Consider the following 14,747-nt stretch of genomic DNA (forward strand, 5'->3'; position numbering starts at 1 on the left):
GACAGAGCGAGACTCTGTCTCAAAAAAAAAAAAAAAAAAAACAAAACAAAACAAAAAAGGCCCACCTAATGACATACTTCTCTAGCTATTTACTTAAGAGAAAGAAATTTCAAAAAGATATTTCAAAGACCTTGCCTATAAGTGTTTTTTCCCTACTATAATCACCAAAATGGTAAAGTCTATTTTGGGAATTGAGGAGCTGGTAATCTTCCATCACACCAATGTTCTAGCTAATATTTATCATCATAATATTTAGTTTTATTAAGTGAACAATTTTTAGTAAACTGGTCATGATACCAGTATATATTCACGTAGACAAACCAAAGTAAAAGGAAAAAAGAGCAAATGCAACTGGAAAGTGTTACCAATATGATTCTTTCTCTAGTTGTCTAGAATATAAACAAACTATTTAATAATGTTGAGGCCATGTTTGTCATGTAATTATTTTAAGACAATACCTCAGCAGTGCAATTACCACCATATCTATAATGTTAAAAGTAGAAGCATAACTGGTAACCCACTCATGCAATTCAACTTAAGGTTCTTAAATAGTCACCTCTTTGAAGTCTGGGAACTCTATTATGTACTGTCTTATATAAAAAGACTCTTAATTCTTTCTCATTAAGAGAAACTGATATATGACAGATGGTCAGTAGATTGGTAGGTAGGTAGGTAGGTAAGCAGGCAGACAAGCAGTCAGATAGACAAAAGTAAATGAAGACACACTTCAAAAGACAATCGGGAAAAGGAAGTCAAGGAATTTCATAATGCCTCCTGAGTCAAAAATTCCAACATAATCAGTCACTTCATTTATACCCCTGTTGAAAAAAATAAAGCGGGGAGGAATATTTCATTCCTAACCCATGCCCTATAGCTCCACACTCCTATAAACAGCCAGTCAAACTACAATTTGCCACACAGAGGATGTATGGAAAAATAACAAATCTCCCCATCTCAACAACAAAAAAAAAGAAGTCAAACTATAGTTGTCTTCACTACTGCAAAACTAAATAACTTACCTGTACAACCAAAGATCTATCATTGTGGAAATATAATCTCTTTTCCTTATATCCTGAAGGAGTTGGAGCTATGATCTAGAATGGAGCTTAAGCATCAGGGTTTCAGACTCTTTCAGCTTCAGCCATGGAGAATACTAGAACCTCCTAAATTTCTTTCTTTAAAATAAAATAATGAAAAAAAAGGATTAAAGAAGATGATGAACGTACACTAATAGATTTACTCCTTCTATAATAAGAAGAAATAAAGGTACAGAATCTGTTCACAGTGACATCGTTTATGCTTCTTGGTAACTCCGTAGCCTCGAGGATACTAAGAAACTGAAACGGGATTTTTAGAAATCATCAAAAGCAAATCAAAAAGATCCTGAAATATACCAAATCCTTACAACTCAATATTAGTTTGAACTGAGTCAAAATGTGACTTGCTCTTTTCTAGACACTGCTGTAAGGCAGTATTTTTTGGCAGTGATCTAAAGATTGCCCTTGAAAACATTTCTCATAACAGAATTTATAATATCATCTCTTACTCTGGTCCTAGAGGACTTTCCAAATTCTCGACATCAAGTATACATAACCATTTAGGTTATGCATAAAAGAATCACACAAACAACCAAATCTTCTATACCCATAGGATAACCTGGATGCTTATTAAAGTGCTACAAAATTCAATTACAAAAGGACATTTTTATTATTTTTGGCATATGTATTTTTTACAAGAACAAGAACAACAAGGATTTTCCGGTTTTAGTACCCAATTCGCCAGATAATTTAATTAATCTAATCACATTTCATTTCTTAGAACAGTCTGGTTAATTTTTACTTTATAATAATTTATTATGATATCCTTTTCAAAGAATGTACAGGCCAGGCGCAGTGGCTCACACCTGTAATCCCTGCACTTTGGGAGGTCAAGGCAGGTGGATCACAAGGTCAGGAGTTCAACGCCAGCCTGGCCAACATGGTGAAACCCCATCTCTACTAAAAATACAAAAACTTTAGCCAGGCATGGTGGCATACACCTGTAATCCTAGCTACTCAGGAGCCTGAGGCAGGAGAATCGCTTAAACCTGGGAGGCAGAGGTTGCAGTGAGCCAAGACCGCCCCATTGTACTCCAGCCTGGGCAACAAGAGCGAAACTCAGTCTCCAAAAAAAAAAAAGTACAATCTGGCTAAATGGGTTACTATAAGTGCCCATCCGAAAACAAGGAAGACGACTAAAAAAAGACCAGTAGATGTTTATGATAGAAACTGTCACTTTATTATAAGCATAAAACTAGATATTATAATAATGATACATTTTGGGGGAAGTATTACAACTTAAAGACTGATATAATTACAAAATCTTGTAATGACTAGGCAGACTTACTGCCTAGTAAAAGTAGGTTACTGCTCTATTCAGCTAGAAAGGGAATAGGGCTAATAATATCTAATATCTATAGACGCCATCTCTCCCAAACATGCCCTGGAAATGCTTTAAAAACCACTAGGTAGGAAAATTGTGTAATAACCATTTAATACTACAGTACACTAAGAAATGTTCTAAGTTAACATGGGGAGAAACTCAGTGAAAACACGATCCTACAAAAAGTAACCCTTGACTTGAAAATCTACTCTTCTTATAACAGACTCGAAGTGCCAACTCCCTTGTACCAAACACTGAAGCCTTTCACAAACATGGCAAAACATTATATTCTACAGTGTGTGATGGTAGTAGCAATCATCAAAAGCAAAGAGCATCTACAACTTAAAGTATATCTCTGAGCATACTGGAATGTGCCCTAGTAGCAGTCTATCAAGTTCTAATCAACCACATAACTACTCTATTTGAATAGAGTTCACTATAGGAACATTATCCACTACGATATTTAGCAGACAAGAACATCTGCAACTGTTATTTTCACAGAGCTGATACTTACAGCTGAGCTCTATTGGCATTAAGATAGACAGGATCCTGCAGTGTTTTGTAAAAGCCTGATACACTGAAAAAGAAACTTCAATCAATTACTTCTAACTAAACCCCACTTGGCCTTAATTAAGATTACATTATTTTCTTACCTTTTAAAAAGCGTTTCGCCTAGTATTTGATCCCCACGCATCTGTATTTATCTGTCATCACTGTTAATTGTCCATGTTACACTGAGACTTCAGGTATTATTTATTTATATGGTCGTACTAGAACAACTTGATATCTGTGAAGGGAAACCATAATATAATCACTATAGATGTGTTACGGTTTACAAATTTGTGAATAAAAGTGGTAATATTTCCAAACACTTATATAATACACTTCATTTTCTACTAAACTTCACAAATAATTCCTTACATTTAGCTGTGAAATATGTGTCTTCAACAAACCAAGATGATTGGCTAACACTTCCAAGTTCTTCTCAGAGAGCACCCACATACAAGTTTTCTAAATTTAATTCTAAACTTAAATCCTTACAAATTGAAGAGCTCCTCAGGTACCTTTTCTTACTACCAAGATAGACATATGTCATTTTCCTTAAGTCTACAATTGCTCTCCATTAATACAAAAGTACTTTTTTATGTATTTTGTATTTTACAGAATAAATCTATAATGCTTAAAAATGAAGTAAAAAAAGATAATGACTGTCCTTTAAATGTCACTTTAAACATCTGATACCTTTCTCAAGTAATTTTGGAAGTAAACAGAAAATAAATGTTATTTAAAATAAACTGAGATATAGCTGCACAAACATTCCTTAAAGGTAAGCTTCTTAAAACAGACTTGGTGATGATTACAAGTCTGAGAAATAGATACACACACTTATAATGATGACCAAAAGCACTGTACAGAATTTTAAATAATTTTAACCAGTTTATTGGTGAAAAAAATGAGCTACAAAAGAACGTTCATTCATACATATCAAAGAAAGCAGCGTATGAATGGCATTCTAAAACATTTCATCATGCTGTACCACTCCACTACACAGTAAAAAGTACAAATCTACATGGAAAATAGAGATAACCTGGCGAGGCATGGTGGCTCATGCCTGTAATCCCAGCACTTTGGGAGGCCAAGGCAGGAGGATCCCTTGAGCTCAGGCATTCGAGACCAGCATGGGCAACATAGTGAGCCCTCTTGTCTACAAAAAAAAATGAACAAAATTAGCCAGGCGTGGTTGTGTGTGTCTGTAGTCCCAACTACTTGGGAGGCTGAGGTGGGAGGATCATCTGAGCCCAGGAAATTGAGGCTGCAGTGAGCCGTGATCGTGCCACCGCACTATAGCCTAGGCAACAGAGTAAACCCTATCTCGGAAAAAAAAAAAATTTTTTTAATGCAAATGCAGATAACCTTACACATGCTTTCTGGATAAAGTTATTAGGATTGTCAACCATTCAGATATTCTCAGTGAGAAGTTTCATTAACAACAGAGCGATTAAAAAACTATTATCTATCCTCAAACACAATTCCTTATTCATTTTCAAACATTAAAAATATATAAGTAAAACCATAAAAAAATTAACACTTTGGGATGACAAGGCAGAAGGATCACTTGAGCCTGGGAGTTTGAAACCATCCTGGGCAACAAAGTGAGGTCTCATCTGTACAACAAATAGAAAAAGGTAGCCACGTGTGGTGGTGTGCACCTGTAATCCCAGCTGCTAGGGAGGATCCTTAGAGCTGCAGTGAGACCTGATTGCATCACTGCATTCCAGTCTGGGTGACAAAGAAAAAAAAAACACACACACACAGATCTAACTAATTTTTAAGTTTAAAAATTGTCATGCCCTCTCTTGTACCAAAAGCAAGGAAATTAAACTAGCCAAAACTCTTATAGCCCCTATACTGTGTTCTTCATTTCATTCAATATACATTTCAAACTTAAGCATTCTGCAAAACTGTTATATGCTTTCTGCAGCAGAAATACTTCTTTGAATTATGACAATACACAGTAATTTTTTTCATTTGAACTATTAACTACAGTAACTTACTTCTAGAAGTTTAAAAAACAGCATTTTGTCATTTAAAAAGCATACAAAATGGAAAGCAAACTATCTAAGTCCTATTCCTAAAGCCATCTTATTTATTCCCTTGGAACAGAGCTTTGCTTGTTTTCATGTACTAATAAAATTCATTGACTATTCAAGCGTTCCAAAAGCAAACCCAAAACCAATCTTTACTGAAAGAATTACTTTTCCTACTTCTTGCAGTCTTAACACTGGTACTACTGTATTAAATAGATTACATGATCTCAGATTCACAGCACACATGTAATCACTTAAAAAGACTACGTAAATCTCACTAGAAGATACAGCTCTAGTGATATAACCAGGATATAAGCCACACAACTTACTATTAAAATAAAACAATGAAGTTCAAAGCTAACCACAATCCCTAAATTTTCGGGCAAAATTTTTTTTAATTTTATAAGAGCTTGGAAAAAATTTAAAAGGAAGGTCATACAACAGAGTTATATTTATTACCTGATTCTTATTGTAAGTGAAAATACCACATATGGGCACTATACCATGATTTTAAATGATTTTATAAGAAAGAGACATTCAATTCAATGTCAGTTGTAAAAAGCATTAAGATACGGTCAAAGACACAAATACCTTTCTTTTTTTCTTTTTTTTTTGAGACAGAGTTTCACTCTTGTTGCCCAAGCTGGAGTACGATGGTACGATCTTGGCTCACTGCAACCACTGCCTCCTGGATTCAAGTGATTCTCCTGCCTCAGCCTCCCAAGTAGCTGGGATAACAGGCGCCTGCCACCACGTCCATTTAATTTTTGTACTTTTAGTAGAGATAGGGTTTTGCCATGTTGGTCAGGCTGGTCTCAAATCCAGACCTCAGGTGATCCACCCACCTTGGCCTCCCAAAGTGCTGGGATTACAGGCATCAGCCACCACGCCCAGCCCAGAAACACCTTTCCTAGATAATTAAGCTTTCACAGTTACTTGCTTTAAAGAGCTGAACCAAATTTTCATTTGGTACAATAATCAAAGAAGAGTACCTTTTTCTGACTCCCTAAATTGCTCAGAACTACATGTTCAGTGTCTTGGATACCTTCTACAGATTTCCAAAGATAAGCCTATTTCACAGTCAGCAGAAAGATAGTAGGAAGAGTATAGGATTTGGTGGAGGAGACAGAAATGTGATTCTCTGTCATCAATAATTATTTCACCACGCGCAAGTCACTTTGCCTATCTGTGCTTTATCTATAAAACGAAAGACATATCTGCCTACTACCTCTCAGAGTTATTGTGAAGTTCGAAAGAGATCACATCTGTGAAGTACTTCAGGTTACTGACTCCCAAATTTTAGTGTGTCTAAGAAATACCTGGACCCAACCACGTCTTAAATTAAGATTCAGAAGGCCTGAACACAAATGCATAAATTTTCATTATCAATTAAGCACTTCAGGTCACTCCAACGTATGGGCTCTCAGTGATGATCATACTTTGAAAAAACTACATCAGATTCTTCTAAAACACTATAGTGTTTGGGCTGGGCACGATGGCTCATGCTGGTAATCGCAGCTCTCTAAGAGACCGAGGCAGAAGGATCACTTTGAGGCCAGGAGTTTGAGACCAGCTTGGGTAACATGGCAAGACCCTGTCTCTACAGAAAAAAAAAAAAAAAGAAATGCACACAATAAATTAGTGGAGCATGGTGGTGTGCACCTGTTGTAATCCTAGCTACTCAGGAAGCAAGAGGCCTGGAGTTCGAGGCTGCAGGCTACAGTAAGCTATGATCACACCAATGCACTCCAGCCTGGGCAACCAAGTGAGGTCCTGTCTCTAAAAAATTAATTAATTAATTAAAAGAAATAAAACTTCAGTGTTCATAAGCATTAAATCTAGGTACATGTTTAAAATACAAATTTCTAGCTAGGCGCAGTCACACATGCCTATAGTCCCAGCTACTTGGGAGGCTGAGGGAGGAGGACTGCTTGAGTCCAGGAGTTCTAAGTTGTAGTACACTATGTCAATCAGGTGTCTGCATTAAGTTTGGCATCAATATGGTGACCTCAGGACAGCAGGGGACGACCAGGTCGCCTAAGGAGGTGAGAACGGGCCCAGGTCGGAAACACAGCAGTTCTAAACTTCCATGCTGATCAGTAGTGAGACTGCACCTATGAACAGCCACTGCACTCCAATTTGGGGAAAAGAGACCCTGTCTCTTAAAAAAAAATAAAAAATAAGAAGAAAATGAAATAAAATACAAATTTCTAAACCTCATCCTTAAAAATCCAGATTCAGGCCAGGTGCAGTGGCTCACGCCTGTAATCCAATACTCTGGGAGGCTGAGGCGGGTAAATTACCTGAGGTCAGGAGTTTGAGACCAGCCTGGCCAACATGATGAAACCTGTCTCTACTAAAAATACAAAATTAGCCAAGTGTGGTGGCACGTGCCTGTAATCCCAGTTACTCGGGAGGCAGAGTGAGAAGAACTGCTTGAACCTGGGAGGTGGTGGTTGCAGTGAGCCGAGATCGCACCACTGCACTCCAGTCTGGGTGACAAAATGAGACTCCATTTCAAAAAAAAAAAAAAATTCAGATTCCATAAACTTGGAATGAAGCATACAATCTTCATTTATCATCATTTAGGAGATTCAGATGTAAATGAGTTATGACATACCCTTTTAGAAATCCTAAACTAGATTCTTCCTCCTATATATTTCTCAAATTGTTCCTACCTCTGTAGTATCATCATCCATGACCAACCTTAGGCTATCATTTGAATTCACCCAAATGCCTTCTAATTAGTCTCTCTACTTTAAGTCTTTTTTTTTTTTTCTCTCTCTGAGACAGGGTCTCACTCTGTTGCCCAGGCTGGAATGTAGTGGCTCAATCACTGCTCACTGCAGCCTTCAACATCCCAGGCTCAAATGATCCTCCCACCTCAGCCTCCTAAGTAGCTGAGACTACTGGTGCATGCTACTACACCCAGCTAATTTTTGTATTTTTTGTAGAGACAGGGTTTCACACCATGTTGCCCAGGCTAGTCCTGAACTCCTGGGCTCAAGTGATCCTCCCACCTCAGCCTCTCAAAGTGCTGGGATTACAGACGAGAGTTACTGCACCCAGCTCTGCTTTCATTAAGTCTTATCTTTTAAAAATGCATGATCTACAGAATGATATGTCATTCTCCTATCTAAAACTCTTCCAAGAGATTTATGCTTCTTGCCAAGATAGAATAACAGGCATGAAACTTATGCTCCCACCTGAAACAACTAAAAATCTGGACCAAAAAAAATGTATGAAAATTATTTCTGACAAAAGAAACCAGACAACACAGGACAGTGATCAATGAAAGAGAAATAATAAATGGGGCAAAGCCTACAATTTACTTACTGGAGAATTTCTCCAGTTTACTTACTGGAAAATTTCTAAGCTGCAGAGAAAGGAAGGTGTCCCAAGCAAGCTCAGTGGTTTTCTGGAGTTAACATAATGAAGTGAGGAGTTTAGGGGAGGCCAAGGTAGCTACAGTCTCCCAGAACATAGTGCCACAGAGGAGAGAGCAGAAAGGACAGGCAAGATCTTAGATAATCTGCAGGGGACCTCCTTAAATTTTGAGCTGAGTACTGATCAGCAAAACAGGGAAAGACATCCACAGGCAAGAGTATGCCAGAAAACATGTAATAACTGAAGGGTAGGTGGTATGTAGTTTCTAGTTTATAGGGTTACTAATGTTTGTGGTATATAACTTCCACCACAGCCAATTTCAAGCTACCAACATATCAGTGAATGAGAATCTGAAAAAAATACATGGCAACACATTATACATTACATAGTGTTTCTACCATAAGAACACAATAAGGCTGGCTGCAGCAGCTCACATCTATAATCCCAGCACTCTGGGAGGCTAAGGCAGGTGGATCACTTGAGGCCAGGAGTTCAAGACCAGCCTAGCCAGCCAACATGGCGAAAACCCATCTATACTAAAAATACAAAAATTAGCAGGGCATGGTGGTGCACACCTGTGGTGCCAGCTACTCAGGAGGCTGAGGCATGAGACTAGCTTAAACCCGGGAGGTGGGAGGCTGCAGTGAGCTAAGATTGTGCCACTGAACTCCAGCCTGGCCAACAGAGTGAGACTGTCTCAGAAAGGGGGAAAAAAAAAAAAAAAAAAACAGGACCCAATAGATATAAATTACCATGAGTGCATAAAAATAGCAATATAAAATAATATAGTTACATGAGGTAATGAATTTTGAGCATTTACTATCTTTGTTCATAATAAGTGATTTAATTATAAGTTTATATAATTTAATTCCCTTAAGAATTAAGCTGGCTCACAAATTTCCTGATATTTTAACAACTAGCTCTCATGAGCCAGCTCGAGTATACCACCACACGTGGTTCACATAGTCGGGAATAACTGGTTAGCCTACTAGCCACAGTAGAAAACCTCATAATTCGTGGGACATAAAGTACAATGCTCAGTACCACACTGCATCAGTAGTGGTGCAAACTGAGCTCTAAACTAAAGACTATTCTGGTCTCACCTAACAAAGAGAAAAGCAAGCCTCAAAAGGATAAAGCCATTTCCAATGAACTCCACTGTGTCCCAGAACAGAGCCTAAGAATATTTATGGGAATTAAAAAAAAAAAAAAAAATCCAGCACCAAACAAGGTAAAATTGAGAATGCCTGGAATCCAATCAGAAATTACCAAACAGGCCAAGTGTGGTTCACGCTTGTAATTTCAACACTTTGGGAGGCTAAGGTGGGCGACTGCTTGAGCCCAGGAGTTTGAGACCAGCCTGAAACACATGACAAGACCCCATTTCTACAAAAATTAGCCAGATGCGGTGGCACATGCCTGTAGTTCCAGGTTCTTGAGAGGCCAAGGTGGGAGTTTTGCTTGAACCCAGGAGGCTGAGGCTGCAATGAGCCACGATCATGCCCCTGCACTCCAGCCTAGGTGAGAGTGAAATCTTGTCTCAAAAAGAAATCATATGAAGAAGCAGGAAAATACCACTTAAAATCAGAAAAAGCAATCGACAGAAAAAGAACTGTACATGACAGTCACTAGACAAGAATATTAAATCAGTTATAACTGTAGTTCTTATGTTTGAAGTGGTAGATGGACATATTAAGCATGCTAAGGAGAGATACAGGAGTCTTTTTAACGCAAATTGATTCTTCTACTTAGAAAAATACCAAGTTTGGAATGAAAAATATTCTGCGATTAGACACTGAAAAGAAAAGGTCAATCAATCTGACGTCATAGCAATAGAAACCTAACAGATAGAAACAAGAGTGGAAACAAAACCATGAATGAGATGTAGAATATCATCAAAACGCCTATAACATGGGTAACTGAAGTCCCCAAAAGACTGAAAGAGAAACAGAAAAAATATTGGAAGAAATGATCCCAAACTTTGTAAATAGGATGGAAATGACGAATTCACAGATCAAAGAAGCTCAATAAGCTGGGCATGGTGGCTCAATGCTGTAATCCCAGCACTTTGTGAGGCCAAGGAAGGTGGATCACTTGAGGTCAGGAGTTTGAGACCAGCCTGGCCAACATAGTGAAACCATATATCTACTAAAAATACAAAAATCAGCCGGGAGTGGTGGTGTGTGCCTGTGGTCCCAGCTACTCGGGAGGTTGAGGCACAAGAATCACTTGAACATGGGAAGCAGAAGCTGTAACGAGGTGAGACTGCACCACTTCACTCCAGACTGGGTGACAGAGTGAGACTCCATCTCAAAAAAACAAAATACAAAGAAGCTCAATAAACCCAAGCACAAGAAACATGAATAAAACTCCAGTAAGCCAGCTCATAACTAAACTGCTTAAAAGTCAGTAATATAAAGAATATCTTAAAAGCAGAGAAAAACAACACACTACAGGCACAGAGAGGAAAGTAAGAATGACAGCAGACTTTTCGGTGGAAACATATGCCAGAAGACAGTAAGGTATATCTTTGAGGTACTGAAAACACTTGTCAACCAAAAATTCTACTCTCAAAAAAATGTGCTTCAAAAAATAAGGCGACATAAAAATTATTACAAACTTAAAACAGTAAAAGAACCCATCATAGACAGACACTCATTATACGAAATGTTAAAAGAAGTTCTTTAGGCAGAAGGAAAAGATGCTAGATGGAAGTCTAGATGTATCCAAAGGAATATAAAGCTCCAGAAATGGTAAATATTAAGATAACTATAAAAAACTTTTCCTGGCCGGGTGCAGTGGCTCATGCCTGTAATCCCAACACTTTGGGAGGCCAAGGTGGACGGATCACCTGAGGTCAGGAGTTCAAGACCAGCCTGACCAACATGGAGAAACCCCATCTCTACTAAAAATACAAAATTAGCCAGGCATGGTGGCGTATGTCTGTAATCCTAGCTACTCGGGAGGCTGAGGCAGGAGAATCACTTGAACCCGGGAGGCAGAGGTTGCAATGAGCCAAGATCGCACCATAGCACTCCAGCCTGGGCAACAAGAACAAAACTCCGTCTCAAAAAAAAACCAAAAAAACAAAAAAAAACACTTTTCCCCTTAGTTTTTAAACATAAATAACTGATAAAAAGATACCAATATACTGTACAGTTTATGTGGGAAAGGGGACATACAATGTAAGATTCTTATACTACATGTAAAGTTATATAACAGCACTCCAAGGTACGCTATGATAAATTAAGATGTATACTATAAATTTTAAAACCATCACTAAAAAGCAGATGAACACAGAAAAAGTAATAGTTAAACAGCTAACAAAAGAAACAAAGTAAGAACATGTTTTAAAGACTCAATCCAAAGGACAGCAAAATAAGAGAAGAAAGGGAACAAAGAGCACAAAGAAAAAATAAAAAGCCAATAGCAAAGTGATAGATTTAAACTTTATCAAAAATCACTTTCATACAGCCATTTCAACTGTAAATAGTCCAAAAATAGTTTCAAGCAGTTTAGTTATTTGGAAGCAGTTACTTGGAAGGAATAACAAAAAATGAACATAAAAAGATTCAAGTCATTTAAACTGTGACCACAATGAAATTAAATCAGAAATCAGTGATTAAAAAAATACATCTCAAAAATCCTCAAATATCTGGAAATAAATAATATGCTTCTAAATGACCCATTAAGTCAAAGAAGAAATCAAAGAGAATTAATGTAGCATATCAAAATATCTGGGGAGCAGCAAAAGCAGCATTTACAGAGAAATCTAAAGCAGTAAACATATGTTAGAAAAAAAGGAGGGTCTCAAATGATGTCAGCTTCTACCTTAAAAAACCAGAAAACAAAGGATGCTATAATCCACAGAAAAAGAAGAAAAAATAATAATGAGCAGAAATCAATGAAATAGGAAACAAAAAAGCAATAGAGAAAAATCAATGAACCAATAGCTGATTCCTTAAGAAAAATCAATAAAATTGACAAATCTCTAGATGGACTCATCAGGAACAAAATACAAATTATCAACATTAAGAAAGAAAGAAGAGATGTTGCTATAGATTCTATAGATGTTTTAAAAGATGGTTCTATAGATATTTTCCCAACAAGGGTACCAAAACAATTCAATGAGGACATAATAATCTTTCCAACAAATGCTGCTAGGACAACTGGATATCCACCTACAAAAGAATGACACTGAACCCCTACCTCACACCATATACAAAAATTAACTCAGGATGAACCAAATGTTCTTGGATGATAACGTTCTTGCCAAGCATCGTGGCGCACACCTGTAAACCCAGCACTTTAGGAGGCTGAGAGAAGAGCATAGCTTGGGCCCAGGAGTTCGCAACCAGCCTGGGTAAGACAGAGACCCCATCTCTACAAAAAATAAACAACATTAGTTGGGCAAAGTGGTGTGTGCCTGTGATCCTAGCTACTTGGGAGGCAGAAGTGGGAGGATCACTTGAGCCCAGGAGGTTGCACTGAATCAAGAACATGCCACCGCACCCCAACCTGGGTGACAGAGAGAGATAATCTGTCTTTAAAAATAAAATACGCTGACAAATCTTTGTGCAAATAGGTGCAAATCTTTGTGATCTTGGATTAAACAATAATTTCTTACATATGATGCTAAAAGCGTAACTAACAAGGACAAATGTGTGATTCCACTTACTATATGAGTTTACCTAAAATTGTCAAATTAGTAAAAACAAAAAGCAGAATGGTGATTGCCAGGGACTGAAGGAGGGGGAAATGTCAAGTCATTGCTTGATGAGTTACAGTTATGCAAAATGAAAAACATTCTGGAGATGGACCATGGTGATGGTTACACATTATATGAGACTGTATTTAATGCCTCTAACCTGTAAACTTTAAAAATGGTTAAAATGGGGCGGCCGGGCACGGTGGCTCATACCTATAATCCCAGTACTTTGGGAGGCCGAAGTGGGAAGATCACAAGGTCAGAAGATCAAGAACATCTTGGCCAACATGGTGAAACCTGTCTCTACTAAAAACACAAAAATTAGCCGGGAATGGTGGCACACACCTCTAGTCCCAGCTACTCTGGAGGCTGAGGCAGGAGAATCGCTTGAACCTGGCAGGCAGAGACTGCAGTGAGCCAAGATCGCACCACTGCACTCCAGCCTGGGCGACGAGAACAAACTCCATCTCCAAAAAAAAAAAGGTTAAAATGGTAATTTTTATGTTACATATATTTTGCCACAATTAAAAAATAAAAATTGAAAAAGCACAAGCAACTAAAGAAAAATACAGATAAACGGGGATCATCTAAATTAAAACCTTTTGTGCTTCAAAGAACTCAAGAGAATAAAAAGATAACTCACAGAATGGGAGAAAATATTTGTGATCATCTATCTATAAAAACCCTTACAACTTAATAAAAAGATAAACCTAATCTAAAAATGGGCAAAAGACTTAAACAGATATTTCTGCAAATAAGATACACAAATAGCCAATAAGCACATGAAAAAATGCTCAATATCATTAGCCCTCAGGGATATGCAAATCAAAACCACAGTGAGATACTTAACACCCACTAGTATGGATATAATAAAAAAGACAACAAAAATACATGCTGGCAAAGATGTAGAGTTATGTACACCCTCATACACTGCTGGTAGGAATGCAAAATGGTGCAGCTGCTTTGGAAAATTGTTTGGCAGTTCCTCAACAAGTTAAACATAGAATTACCATATGACCCTGGAATTCCATTCTTAGGTATACACCCAAAAATAAAGGAAAACATATGACCACACAAAAACTTGCTCAAAATTGTTCACAGCAGCATTATTCATAATAGTTATACAGTGGAAACAACTTAAATGTCCATCAACTGCTGAGTGAATAAACAAAACAAGGAATATCATATCAATACAATGAAATACTGTTAAGTCATATAAAGGAGTGAGGTATTGATAAACACTGGAACATGGATGAACCTTAAAAACATCATGCTAACTGAAGGAAGTCACTCACAAATGTTACATATTGGATGATTCCCATTTATATAAAATATCCTGAACAGGCCAGGTGCAGTGGTTCACACCTGTAATCCCAGCACACTGAGGGGCCTAGACAGGAGGATCACTTGAACTGCAGGAGTTCGAGACCAGTCTGGGCAACATGGTAAGATCTCGTTTCCACAAAAAATTAAAAAATTAGCCAGGCATAGTTGCACATGCCCCAGCTACTCAGAAGGATGAGGCAAGAGGACTGCTTGAACCTGAGAGTTTGAGGCTGCGGTGAGCCATGATCGTGCCACTGCATTCCAGCCTGGGCAAAAGGGTAAGATTCTGAAAGAAGAAAAAAAGGAGGGGAGGGGAG

The 14,747-nt window shown here is 37.8% G+C and overlaps 1 protein-coding gene across 2 annotated transcripts in view; it reads right to left on the reverse strand.

The window, feature by feature from the left end:
* The window catches only part of ZZZ3 (zinc finger, ZZ-type containing 3), a 132,341-nt gene that overhangs the window by 80,249 nt on the left and 37,345 nt on the right, over nucleotides 1–14,747 (reverse strand). For both annotated transcript variants that reach the window (XM_011953158.1, XM_011953159.1), the window contains exons 2-4: nucleotides 3,075–3,208; nucleotides 2,936–2,998; nucleotides 1,020–1,175 (exon numbers count right to left, since the gene is read on the reverse strand). The gene's annotated coding sequence lies outside the window, so the exon portion shown is untranslated. The remainder of the gene's footprint in view (nucleotides 1–1,019; nucleotides 1,176–2,935; nucleotides 2,999–3,074; nucleotides 3,209–14,747) is intronic.

Source organism: Colobus angolensis, unplaced genomic scaffold (assembly GCF_000951035.1).
Source record: "Colobus angolensis palliatus isolate OR3802 unplaced genomic scaffold, Cang.pa_1.0 Scaffold359, whole genome shotgun sequence".
Lineage (NCBI taxonomy): Eukaryota > Metazoa > Chordata > Mammalia > Primates > Cercopithecidae > Colobus > Colobus angolensis.